Genomic DNA, 12276 nt, shown 5'->3' with positions numbered 1-12276 from the left:
TTTTAATGTCCGTTTAACTAACTATTTTATGTTTAATAAAGTCTTTAATTCTATCACTCATTGTATCATTAGCAGTCCTCCACTGAATTACATCTGTAAGTGCCCTGGAGGCTCAAACTTAAAAAAATTAATTTGGTTATTGATGTTATTATTTATATTTAAAATACCTATTGAAATAAATGTTACACACCTCTCCAGATTGGTCCCAGAGGTACCTGGGCATTAATTAGTCTTCACACAGAACCATTTGCAAGGGATGGTCAGGGATGGGATGAGCAATAATGGGCAAAAGTGGTATCATACAGACTACCAACCTTTCTGAATGTGATAAAGTAGTCTCAGCAACATGGCAACAAATAAGTAGGTAAGAAAGCATTAAATTAACAAAAGGCTTGTTGGCCATGAAGGGTGAGAGGATTTATTAAACATTAATGAAATGATTAGCATCTGCCTCTTCAAAGAGTGTCTGAAAGATGCAAGAGGACAGCAGAATATTAACAGCTAAATAGGTTCATAAGCTTTGAAAGCCCTTTGGAATTATTTTTTAGAGAGAGAATGTGGTAAACCTTAAACTGGTCTCAGGAGTGAGCTACACAGGACCATCAGATCACACGGAACATTCAAATTTGTCAGAGCTTTTTAACCAGCTGTGGCTGGAAAGTGTAAAATTAATTTGCATCTATAACGTAAGTTGGGAACGTAGTTGTAGTCGCGTCAGTCCCAGCATATTAGAGAGACAAGGTGGTGAGATAAGATCTTTTATTGGACCAACTTCTGTTTGGTGAGAGAAACAAGCTTTCAAGCCACACACAGCTTTCTTTCACCCCTCCCCCGACTTTGCAGGATATAAGATAGTCACAAATACTCTTCTATATGCTGACACTGTATTCCCTCCCCACCCCGTGAATTTTTCTGAAATAATGCCCCTGCTTAAAACTCTCCTTTGCTGTGATGCCTGCAAAAACTTGACAATGGTCAGGCTGTTGGTGGGCGGATATCATTGCCAATCACGCTGATCAATATTGTCTAATTTTTCTCTTGTATTCCCCCTCTGTTTATCCATCTGTGGTCTTCGATTGCATGCTCATTAGGGTAGGAACCATCTTTTTCTTTTGTGTTTTGTGCAGTGCCTAGTGTCCTGAACCATGTCTGAGACTCCTAGGTGCTACGGCAACACAAATTAATAATAATAATAATAAAAAAGGGGGCCTATTCAGTTCTCCGTTCTCAGGTTCAAGGCCCCTTGAATTCATTGGGACTTTAAAGAGTGCTGAACAAAGCCTGGAATCATGGTTCCAAAACAAAGCACCTGTTTCTGCAGTCAGAACCATTGCATTCATTGGACGCATCCTTGTACGCATGTGTACCCCCACTGAAGTCAGCGATGTGTGCTCTCTCCTGTAAAGTGTACCAACATCTCTCATCAAAGTCAGTTAGGTCCCAATGTGGGCTCAAAGATCCTCCTCTGCAGCTCTAATGTCAGGACTGGGGCTTGGTTGTATACTCCACAATGGAAGTACTGATTCTCATTTGCTAGAGAGCCAAAATTAAGTCCGTAGGAGAACATCTTCCTTCAGAACAGGTTCTAATTGTGTTAAGTTCTAGTTCTTCTAGGAAGAGGAATTAATGTGTGTAGGAATGTGGGATTATCTGCTCCCATTTTCCTGTAAGTCTGAATCTTGCAGCTGAAATCAAATTGAATGTTTATTTTTTCAGGATATTAGGAATAAATATATGATTGAAAGGAGAAAGAGACAGTCCTTCATACCGACATTTCAAAATGGCTCATATGGGAATTTTGAAAGCACTGTTCTTCAAACATTTTAGCTTAATAATTGTCCATGCGTCCTTCCTAATAGTTGATTTTTAATGTATGTTCCATTGTTTAGCTATTGAGTGGTTGTTATTAGGTATGTTTTTGCCTGACAGACAATGACATTGAAAGTTTGACAGCAATCTGGGGCGCACATGTAGAGTGGTTGATTAAATTCCTTTGCCACTTCCATTAAAGTTCTCAATCTCACCTTGAAATTCTGATCCCAAGATCCTCTGCTTCTGACGCCTGCTTGCTTTGACAGCTAGGAGCTCTGACTCATCATACTCTTGATGTGATTTTTAAATGGCATTTACACTGTGCATACGAAACACACTTGTATGAAACTGTGAGGAAAAATCAGAAAATTGTCCAAGCCAATTTTGCAAGAAATGGTAAATAGAATCACAATAGAAATGCATGACTAAAGTCAAAGGGTATTGAGGGGGTGCTATTCACTCTTCTCCATACACTTATGTGAGAAGCCAAGCAGTTCTGGTTTTTGAAGGATTATAAAATGTGAAAGAGGGGCTAATAAACTCAACCCACATCTCTCTTTCTTATCTCCCTCTTCACTCTCCTGTTGCTCTACTTTCCAGACTGCAGCAAGATACCCTTCTTTCCTAGATAGCCATCATGTGGCCCTGCTCTCCAGAAACTTTACAACAGATCCATCTGGCAACACTTCCATTCCTAATTCTTGGCCAATTGTGCTGCACTGAATTCTAACACCATTCACCACCCCCGACTCATGCTACTCCTGGTGTGAGGTCAACTGGGGAACCAGCCACTGGAGGAGCTGGGCCAAACCTCATATGAAGACCAGGTGCCTGGTGCGGTGGAAGTGGGTCAGCTTTGGGACTGATACTTCCCCGGAGACCTTACCTAGTCACTCATTCTCAGCACAGCGTTTCTTAGCAGCCTCACCAACAGTAGAGAGTGATCAGTCTAATAGTATTGAGGAACTCAGGAACTGTCAGTGCCCGGTAGGATTAATCCAACTGTGGCCTAAAGTTGTCCTGAAAAATTGTATCTATGATAGTAGGCAAGTTTAAATAAATTCTGTTTGATTTTTTGGTTGAATTTAGCTGTTATAAAGACAGTGACAGAGTCAGACACACATTTCCAGGTGCCTTGCCATGCCATTGCAAGGATCTTGGCTAAAATCTTCAAACTCGGTCATTAATACTGGGTGCCTGAATTTTGGGGTGCCCAATTCAAGAGCCCAAGGGCCTGGTTTTCAGAGATACTGAGGACGCACAACTCCAGGTGAAATCTAGGTGAGCTGTGGGTTCTTGGCACCTCTGAAAATCTGGCCCGAGGAATGTCAGGTTGGTCCCCAAAAATTGGAGAGCACTTTTGAGAATTTTGGTGTTCGGCTTTGGAAGGCGGGAAGTTACAGGGCAGTAGATCTGTGGGGACAGAGGTGAAAAATAGTGCCAACAGTTTTACAAATATGCTGGGCCAGATCCTCAGCTGGTGTAAATTGTCATTGACTTCAGCTGAATTCAGCTTTGTCTTACTGTTCTTTCATAACACTAATGTAAATGCTTTGGATGCAATGACAGGAAGTACTCAGTGCCCACCACTGAAGCCAATCTGCAAATAAAAACAGTTTATGCCCAGCATCCAATTGATTTTTGTTTTAATTAGAACACATTTTGATTCTGCAGAAGCTGTTGCATTTGTGTGGTAGTGGGTAGGCAGCAGTATTTGCTTTGTTGCTTCAGGATGTGTCCTATCCTGCTAAAGCAAGCGTTGGTTCTGTCTGGCTTTGGCCGGTAGCATCTGATAAGGGCCCTTGCTCAGCCTTCTGAGTGAAAACCAGTGGCTGACCCAAAGGAGAAAGGAAAATACTCCCCAAATGGTTGTGAAGGCAGATGAGCTGCAACCTCAGAACCATCTGCTTCATGTGGAAGGGAGTCAGGAAAGGGGGCTGGTGCCCTCAAACAAAACCACTATGCTACATCTTCCCTGTCCTAAGGAGATAGAGTGAATCAAGGGGCATCCGATAAAACAAGGTCCACATTTGAGGCTGAACTCCATAATAGAGTCTACGATTGATTTAAGAAAATCCACTGCATTTGCCACTTGGAACGTACTTACCCTAAATTAGGTCTGGTACCAGGTTTTGTTAGTCTGAGTGAAAAGATACAACACTGCAGTTGCTGGCCTAACTGAAGTGAGATTAATGAAAAATGGTCAATGTTCTGTGGAGAAACCACCCACCTAAATGTGATGGCACTCATCCTCCGTCCGCCCTTGGCATCCACATTGTGGCACCTTATTTCTGATTGACTGCGGCATGCCAGGTTGCTGCTTTGCTATGGGCAGCTGTCTATGAGTGTAAACTTGCTCCTACTGAGGAAGCCACAGATGCTAATGAAGATGAATTCTATCAGTAGGTAGCAGCAGTGATGCAATCTGTTCTGCCACATAATGAACTTATTATACTTGGAGATATGAATGGCACACCAAGTTGTCTAAGAAAATAGCTTTGAGACCATTGGGCCATTTGGCTTAGCAACAATAAATGACAACTCCATGAACTTTCTCTCCCTTTGCATTTCTCATAATATTACCATCACTGGCAGTTGGTTCAGGCACTTAGATATCCATTGGGAAACCTGGATATCCCATGACAGCTGGATGAGAAAGGAGCTCGATCATATATTGGTCCAGAATTGAAGTATAGTACAGTTATATCACATCTACAGAGGTGCAGAAGCCCTGGCAAATACTGACCACCATCTCCTTGTTGCTAAAAATGGCAGTTACCTCCAGTTTTAACGGAAGAGTGCACCTGTTATGCCACACAAGGCACAATGCATCTGTGAAAATTCAGCACTTGCTAACAAGTACTTTGTCACAGTGCATAACATTCAATGCACTAGGCGCTCTCCCAAATGATGTGGCATCAGCTTGGACAGCCCTAAGCAGAGTCATCTGAAAAGCTGTATGTGCCATTTCAAAGCTGGAATGCTACAAGTGTTGCCCTTAACTATCTGATAAGACATTTCAAATTCTGCAAAAGAAAATTGAGGCTAGAAAGTGCCATGCCGCCACTGAACATAAATGTTTACCAGGTATTTTTCGGGTGAGCGCAAAAGTGCAAAGTGAAGCTTACTTTGAGAACTAGGTGGAAAAGGGACTAATAGCTAATAAATTACAACTTCATTCAAAACTATTCAGTCACTTTGATCTAAAACTGGACTTTCCCCAGAGTTTATGCCAATAAATATGGCTGATGGTAAACCGAAGAAGCCCTGCAAAGATGGAAAGAATATTATGAGACTGCACGTAACCGTCCTGAAGCGACTCCAGGACCACATCTGGCTGCGTTTGTAGTAGATGCAAGCCCTGACCCCAAACCTCTGTAGATGTACCCACACTGGAAACAGTTTGCTCTGCCATAAAGAAACTGAAGTGGGTGTGCTGCTGGACCCAATAGCATAACACCTGAACTCCTCAGGTGCCCCATAGAACTCATAGTTTTAGCATTACAGCAACTTTTTGTCTGGGCTTGGACTGCTGAGAAGGTATCAGTGGAGGGGAAAGAAAGGATCATCACCCTACAGATATAAAACCACCTTTGTCTCAAAAAAAAAAAAAAAAAAAAGAAAAAAAAAGGCGGGAGTGGGGGACTACAACCACTTTAGCAATGCCGCTGGTGTTTCAGATTTAAACTTTGTAGGTTTTGCAAGTTTAAACCAGGCTATTGTTGTTTCAGAGGTAAGTGATCCCTTCCCTTCCTTCTGCCCATTTGAATATAATGCAAATCTCAGCTCCCTATAGAACGCAAATGAAAAAGAAATGCAGCCATTGTACTTATTTCCAATAGTTTTAAACTCCTGTTTAGGGAGACAGGATAACACATCAGTGTGCAGAGAGCACCTAGAGCTACAATTGTTTTATTACCCCGCACAACACCCGTACGAAGAATTATTAAACATGATTTTCATAATGCAGGAATTTGGTATTTAAATCAGGATTGAAAGGACGGGGTTTTATGTGATTTATATGCCATTGTCGCTTTTATAATTGTTTCTGAAAATGGCTGAAGGAGTTGAATCACTTAGGATCATTTGTTTCAGTGGAAAAAGCAGCTAAATTTTAAGCTGGGTTTATTTACATGGATAGGCAGGTGATTCCTCATCCCTGAACACACCTCAGATTTAGGGTTTGATTGCGACTCTAGAATTAGAAAAGGGACATTTTTTTTCAAGCAGAAGAACGAGCAAATACAAATCACAATTGATAAAAGCTAGGATTTATAAATGCCTTTAGAAATTTGGGCTTTCTATAGCTCTTCCATTCATATATGCAGGCTAAAATGTCAGCTGTAGCAAATCTGGGTAGCTCCAATGACTTCAATTTGCACCAGCTGAGGATCCAGCTTGCACATGTTTGCATTTTAAGGAGGAGGCTGAGAAGTGAAAAAGACTTTTTGCTTAAGGGCTTCGTAATCAAATGCACAGAAGAGGACAGAAGCCTCACCTTGTCTCTCTATTAACAGGACTGAGATAGGGACAACTTCAAAGAGCATCCTAACTGGATGCTATTGGTACCGGATGTTGAGTCAGCATGTACTTTGGTCTAATGTGGAAAAACACATACTCTTGGAATTTTATTAAGTGCATTGTTTGTTTAGGGTCTTCAGAAATGAGCAGTGGATACCTTTGAAACAGAATACAAGGTTTCAGATCCTCAGCAGGTGTAAATGGGCAAAAATCCACTGAAGTAAATAGTAGCTCCACTGATATCACCAGAGCTATGCCATATTACACCAGTTGAAATTCTATGCAAAAATGCACTTGATTTCTTAAATTGCTGTGTTCTGAATGAGGCTGAATTAAGTTTAAAGTTCATACCTCATTAAATCTCCATTCCAGTTTGAACTGTTTGCTCTCTGTGCATCTTGGTGCATTTTTTCTTTCATAGTTTCTCTTGCCACAGCATGGTCTTCTGAGAATTAATGTATTCAGTTTATGTGAAAAAGAAGCTGAGGTCCCAACCCAGAGACGGTGAAGAACCCCCAAGTGAAAGAATTTGAGTAGGACATGAAATTGCCAGAAACACAGCAGTGGAAGGGAGTATGAGCCCTCATAAAGGCTCCAGAATCAGCTCACTCACAGAGCCAGCTCATAGCTGCTACTTCTCCTCTGAGGAGGAGTTGTGATGCCATAGCACTGCTTACACGTTTTGCTTGTATGCTCATCCACTTGCCTTGCCTCATTTGTGGATGCCCTACCTTTGCCAAATTTTCCATGTGGAACACCACCTCAGGCTTCCTTCCATTGCATGCAGATCCTCCATCGACTCAACCCCCATGTAGAAAAATTACAGTTTAAAGATGTGAAAATAAAAAGGAATCCTGCAAAAAGTGGAAATGTGGACAAGTTGCTAAGGCCCAGTACAAAAGAATAGCATAAGCATGTAGAGTCAAAATCAGAAAGGCTAAGGTACAAAATGAGTTACACCAAGCAAGGCATATAATGAGCAATCAGAGCAGGTTCTATGAATACATGAAGAACAAAAGAACGGCAAAGAACAAAACATAGGTCCTCTACTTATTGTCACATACTGAGGTGTAGGTGGTGCACCGTAGCGGTCAGAACAGGATTCTGGCCTAGTGGTGAGGAAGTAACCTAAGGGTTAGAGCAAGGAGTCAGAACAGAACCAAAGAGCAGAGTTAGAGTTGTTGTCACAAGACAAGCCAGGAGTCAGAACAGAATCAAAGAGTTAAGCTGGAGTGATGGGCAGGAGACAAACCGGTGGTCAAAACCAGGAGTGCAGAGACATGCAGGGGCAAGGAGCTGTAATGGAGCAGGCAAAGGGTAGCAAGAGCTGGACAGGGAACACATGTGATGCAGCTACAGGTATGGAATGTATTGAGTAGCCAGTGGGTGCTCTTGCTTCATGGCTTAAATGGTGATCTGTTGGCTCTTCTGACCAATTAGAGAACACAGTCACTTAGTGTGGGTTTATTGGGCCCAGCCAAGCTCACTGGGTTGCTAGGTAACCGAGTCCAGAGGCAGCTGAGTTCCTGATACTTAGTGAGGGCAGAGAGCTAATAACAGATGGCATCAAGAAGGCTGAGGTCTTAATGTCCGTTTTGCTTCAGTCTTCACTAAAAATGTTAATGGAGACCAAATACACAACATAATCGATATTAGCAACCAGGGGGAAGAAATGCAAGCCAAAATAGAGAAAGAACAGGTTAAGGAATATTTAGATAATTTAGATGTATTAAAATCAACAGGGCCTGACGAAATTCATCCTAGGATACCCAAGGAACAGGTGAAGCCATCTTGGAATTGTTAATGATTATCTTTGAGAACTAGTGGAGAATGGATGAGGTCTCAGAGGACTGCAGAGGGCAAAGGTAGCACCTATCTTTAAAAAGGGGAATATTGAGGATCCAAGAAATTATAGAACAGTGTATAATTCAATACCTAGAAAGGTACTGGGACAAACTTATTTAACAATCAATTTGCAAGCATGTAAAGGATAATAGAGTAATAAGCATTAGCCAACATAGATTTGTCAAGAACAAATTATACCAAAACAACCTAATTCCTTTCTTCAACAGGGAGAAACTGTAGATGAGATGCATCTTTTAATAAAGGATTTGACACAGACCCACAAGTCATTTTCATAAGCAAACGAGCGAAATGTGGTCTAAATGAAATTATTATAAGGTGGGTACAAATCTGGTTGGAAGACCGTATTCAAAGTGTAGTTATCAATGATTCATTGTCAAACCGGGAGGATGTAGCTAGTGGGGTCCTGCCAAAGTCTATCCTGGATCCAATACTAGTCAATATTTTCATTAATGACTTGGATAATGGAGTGGAGTGTATACTTGTAAAATGTGTGGATGACACCAAACTGTAAAGGTTTGCAAGCACTTTGGAGAATAGGATTACAAATCAAAACAAACTTGACAAATTGGAGAATGGGCCTGAAATTCAATATAGACAAGAGAAAAATACTTCGCTTAGGAAGGATAAAGCACATCCACAACTACAAAATGGGGAATAACTGGGTGGATGGTAGCACTGCTGAAAAGGATCTGCTATAGTACTGCTGAAACGTTATAGTGGATCACAAACTGAATATGAGTCAACAATCTGATGCAGTTGCGAAAAAGGGTAATATAATTATGGGGTGTGTTAACAGGAATGTCATAAGTAAGACACGGGAGGTAATTGTTCTGTGCTACTTGGCAATGGTGAGGCCCCTGCTGGAGTACTGTGTGCAGTGCTGCATACCACACTTTAAGATGTGGACAAACTGGAAACAGTTCAGAGGAGAGCAACAAAAATGATAAAAAGTTTAGAAAACTAGGCATGTTTAGTCTTGAGAAAAGAAGACTGCGGGAGGAAACCAGATAAGTCTTCAAATATGTTAAGGCCTGTTATAAAGGGCATGGTGAGCAATTGTTCTCCATGTCCAGTGAAGGTAGGACAAGACAAAGTAGGACAAGAAGTAATGGGCTTAATCTGCTCTGTGCCTGCGTGGGTGTGCTGACTGGCACGCAGGAGGCAGTGGAACCAAGGCACCACCTTGGTTCCTCTACACCATTGCTCCTCCCTGCCCAGCTGCATGGGGAATAGTGCCCAAAAATGCTGCTCACCTCTCTCCACAGCTACAGGTGTTATGAGTCGTCTTGGCAGGAATAAAAGAGGGATCCTTATGTGTCTTCACTCCAATGCATGGGTGCATTGCAGGGCCACAGTTATGCCTAATTTTAAGAACTAGAAGAGAGAGTCTGAGTGGACTTTTTGGTTATGTCATCTTCATTTTTAGCCTCTAATTACATTTAATAATCAGGATTTTTTATTAATTGTCTCACTTTCTGCTGCTATTAAATCCTAAAGTGCTCACCAATTCACTTTTTTCTGAATCTGTGGCTGTAGTTTTGCAATGCAAAAAACTAATTACTCAGGTATAGTCTCATGCATTTTACATGGTCAGTGATAGGGACAAATCCCCATGGACTGGCTGTATGTGTATGAATTCACTTGAGCACATACTTGAAGTTTAATGTATATTTTTTTGTTTGGCTTATTCACCAACTTATTTTTCTTGGGTATTTAAATTATTTTATATATAAAGAAGAATAAAATCTTACTTTTAATTTGAGTAGAAATCTAATACAATGCATGCTATTATCTTTGCATGTAAAGAGAAAGTTTAATAGTAAATAATTAACATTAAGATTTATTCATGTTTCTCTAGTGGAAGAGAATTAGCTTGCTAGACACGGCAAAAATATTAGTCATTCTCTTATGGTAAAAACAGGAAAATGGATATGAGAATGTTTTGGCATGAACTATAAAATCTCATTAGCAGCAACATTCTGAGGCAGTTTAAGAGGTGAAATATCTGTTTTAGCAGGACTAATACAGGATGGTGTCATGAAAAAGCATGGTATCCTCTTTTTTTAATTATTATTTTTTTTTTATTTCAAGGTAGTAGATACACTATTAAAAACAAGTTCAGGTAAATGCACAATCTCGTAAGCAGACCCCACATTAGAGAACTGACTAACTTCCTCTGCAAAAATGGTTTGCAGACTGGCTTTACTCAGTGGCTTCATTATCTAGGACAAACCTCATCGTTAGCCATTGCTCTGAGTTTTAAGCTGCCTGGTTGGCTACACCCCTATCTAAGGATACATCTACCCTTGGAGCTGGAGGTGTAACCTGCTGCTTTAGTAACCATATGCCTGCTAGCTCTGATTACACTACTGTGCTAAAAAGAGAAGTGTAGCTGCAGCAGCAGGGGAGATGGCATTGGCTAACCGTCCAAGTACTTATCTATGGTCCCAGGTGGGCTTGCATTTGGGGTGGCTAGTCTGTCCTGCTGCCCATTCTGCTACAGCTCTTTTTCTGAGATAGAGGTCATGTGCACATGTCTACAAAAGCTGAAAACTACACCTCCAGCTAGGGTGTACATGTACCCTTAGATGTGGTATGTACAGTCATGAGCCTTTAAAATTCTCCCCGTCTTGTAAGGGATTTCCTTTTGTTCTTCTGGGTGAATTCCACTGAGTAACATTAAATTCTTCTTAAAACAAAAGCAAGCCATTTCCTTCCCTTCCTGCCCCCAGGTCTTTCCTAAAGAACAGGATGAATGGTAAAAGGCCAAGAGTGCTGTTACTAGGTCCTGCTCCTCTTAGTTATAACTAATAATACAGTGTATTCATATGTCATATCATCCTTCCCAGGCGAGCTCAGATGCTACTAAACTAAAGTCCTGATTCTGCAAATAACTAACTTCATCCATTATGGATAGCCCCACTGAGGTCAAAGGGGCCATCTACAGTACCCAGATCTTTGCAGGCCCCGATTCTGCAATTCACTCTGCGCAAGCACAGTTAGTACCCATGCAGAGTGGTTTTTTTCAGTCGGCAGGGCTTTGCGCAGATGCAGGAATGCCGCTGTGTGCTCAGTTGTAGGAGTGGTGTCTGATGTACCAACTGGCAGGGTCATTTTGACCACTGAGACCCAGGCAACTCTTTATTAAAATGCAGCAGAGACTTTATAGCATGCAGCAACATTAGACACTACTTAGGTCAAAGTGAATAACTTACTCAATAGAAACTGCATCAAGATATAGGTAGGAAAGTGTACTTTCCTGACCTGGAACTTACCTAAGACGTAAGGGGTAATATTCTTACTCATGTGCTACAGAATTTAAGGACCACAACTGGTTAGGACCCGGTCTTCTTTCTTGTCTACAGTATGGCATATCCAATAATATAGGTGTTTTTGGTTCAATGTTGATCGAGAGAAGCCTTCCTACTTCTGAGTCACAAACAAATACTGCTTTTGTCTTATGCATGTACAGTACCTAGCACCTTGGGATGCTGATATCAGTTGGGTCCTCTAGTCCCTATCATAATAAGGATGAAGCGGTCTCCTGCAGCATGAAGATGTTCCATGGAGTCTCCCTGTTGGGCAAAAATATAATTACCTGAACCAATTTATAAGCTTGATATATGGCAAAATTCTCTCCACAGAATACAGTGTCACTAATCTGACTTTTTGCAAAGATATACTGATATATACAGTGATGTAGGCTCTAATCCTTCAGTGAACTCTACGTTGGCAGATGCCTTGGGAGAAATCTGGGCCCTACTGGGGTCAACAGTAAAACTTGCATTGACTTCAGCAAGGCCAGAAATGCACTTTGGAAGTCGTGAGTACTCCTTGAGGTTGCAGGTTCTGTCTGTGTGGAGCTTATGGCAGGAGAACAAATGTATAAGAAGCACCTAGATATCTAGGTATCAAATTAATACTCAGAGCTTTGTTTAAAAGTACAATAACAAGAAGATTCAGAGTTGAGGCTAAGATTAGCCTCGGTCCTTAACTTACGTGTTTCATAGAAGCACAAAATGGTATATATTCCACACACTTATTTCATACAGATTTAGCAGTTGCCTTTTTAATTCC

This window comes from Lepidochelys olivacea (genome assembly GCF_965140295.1).
Source record: "Lepidochelys olivacea isolate rLepOli2 genome assembly, chromosome: 14".
Classification (NCBI taxonomy): domain Eukaryota; kingdom Metazoa; phylum Chordata; order Testudines; family Cheloniidae; genus Lepidochelys; species Lepidochelys olivacea.
The sequence above is the reverse complement of the archived record's forward strand: the minus strand, read 5'-3'. Positions refer to the sequence as shown.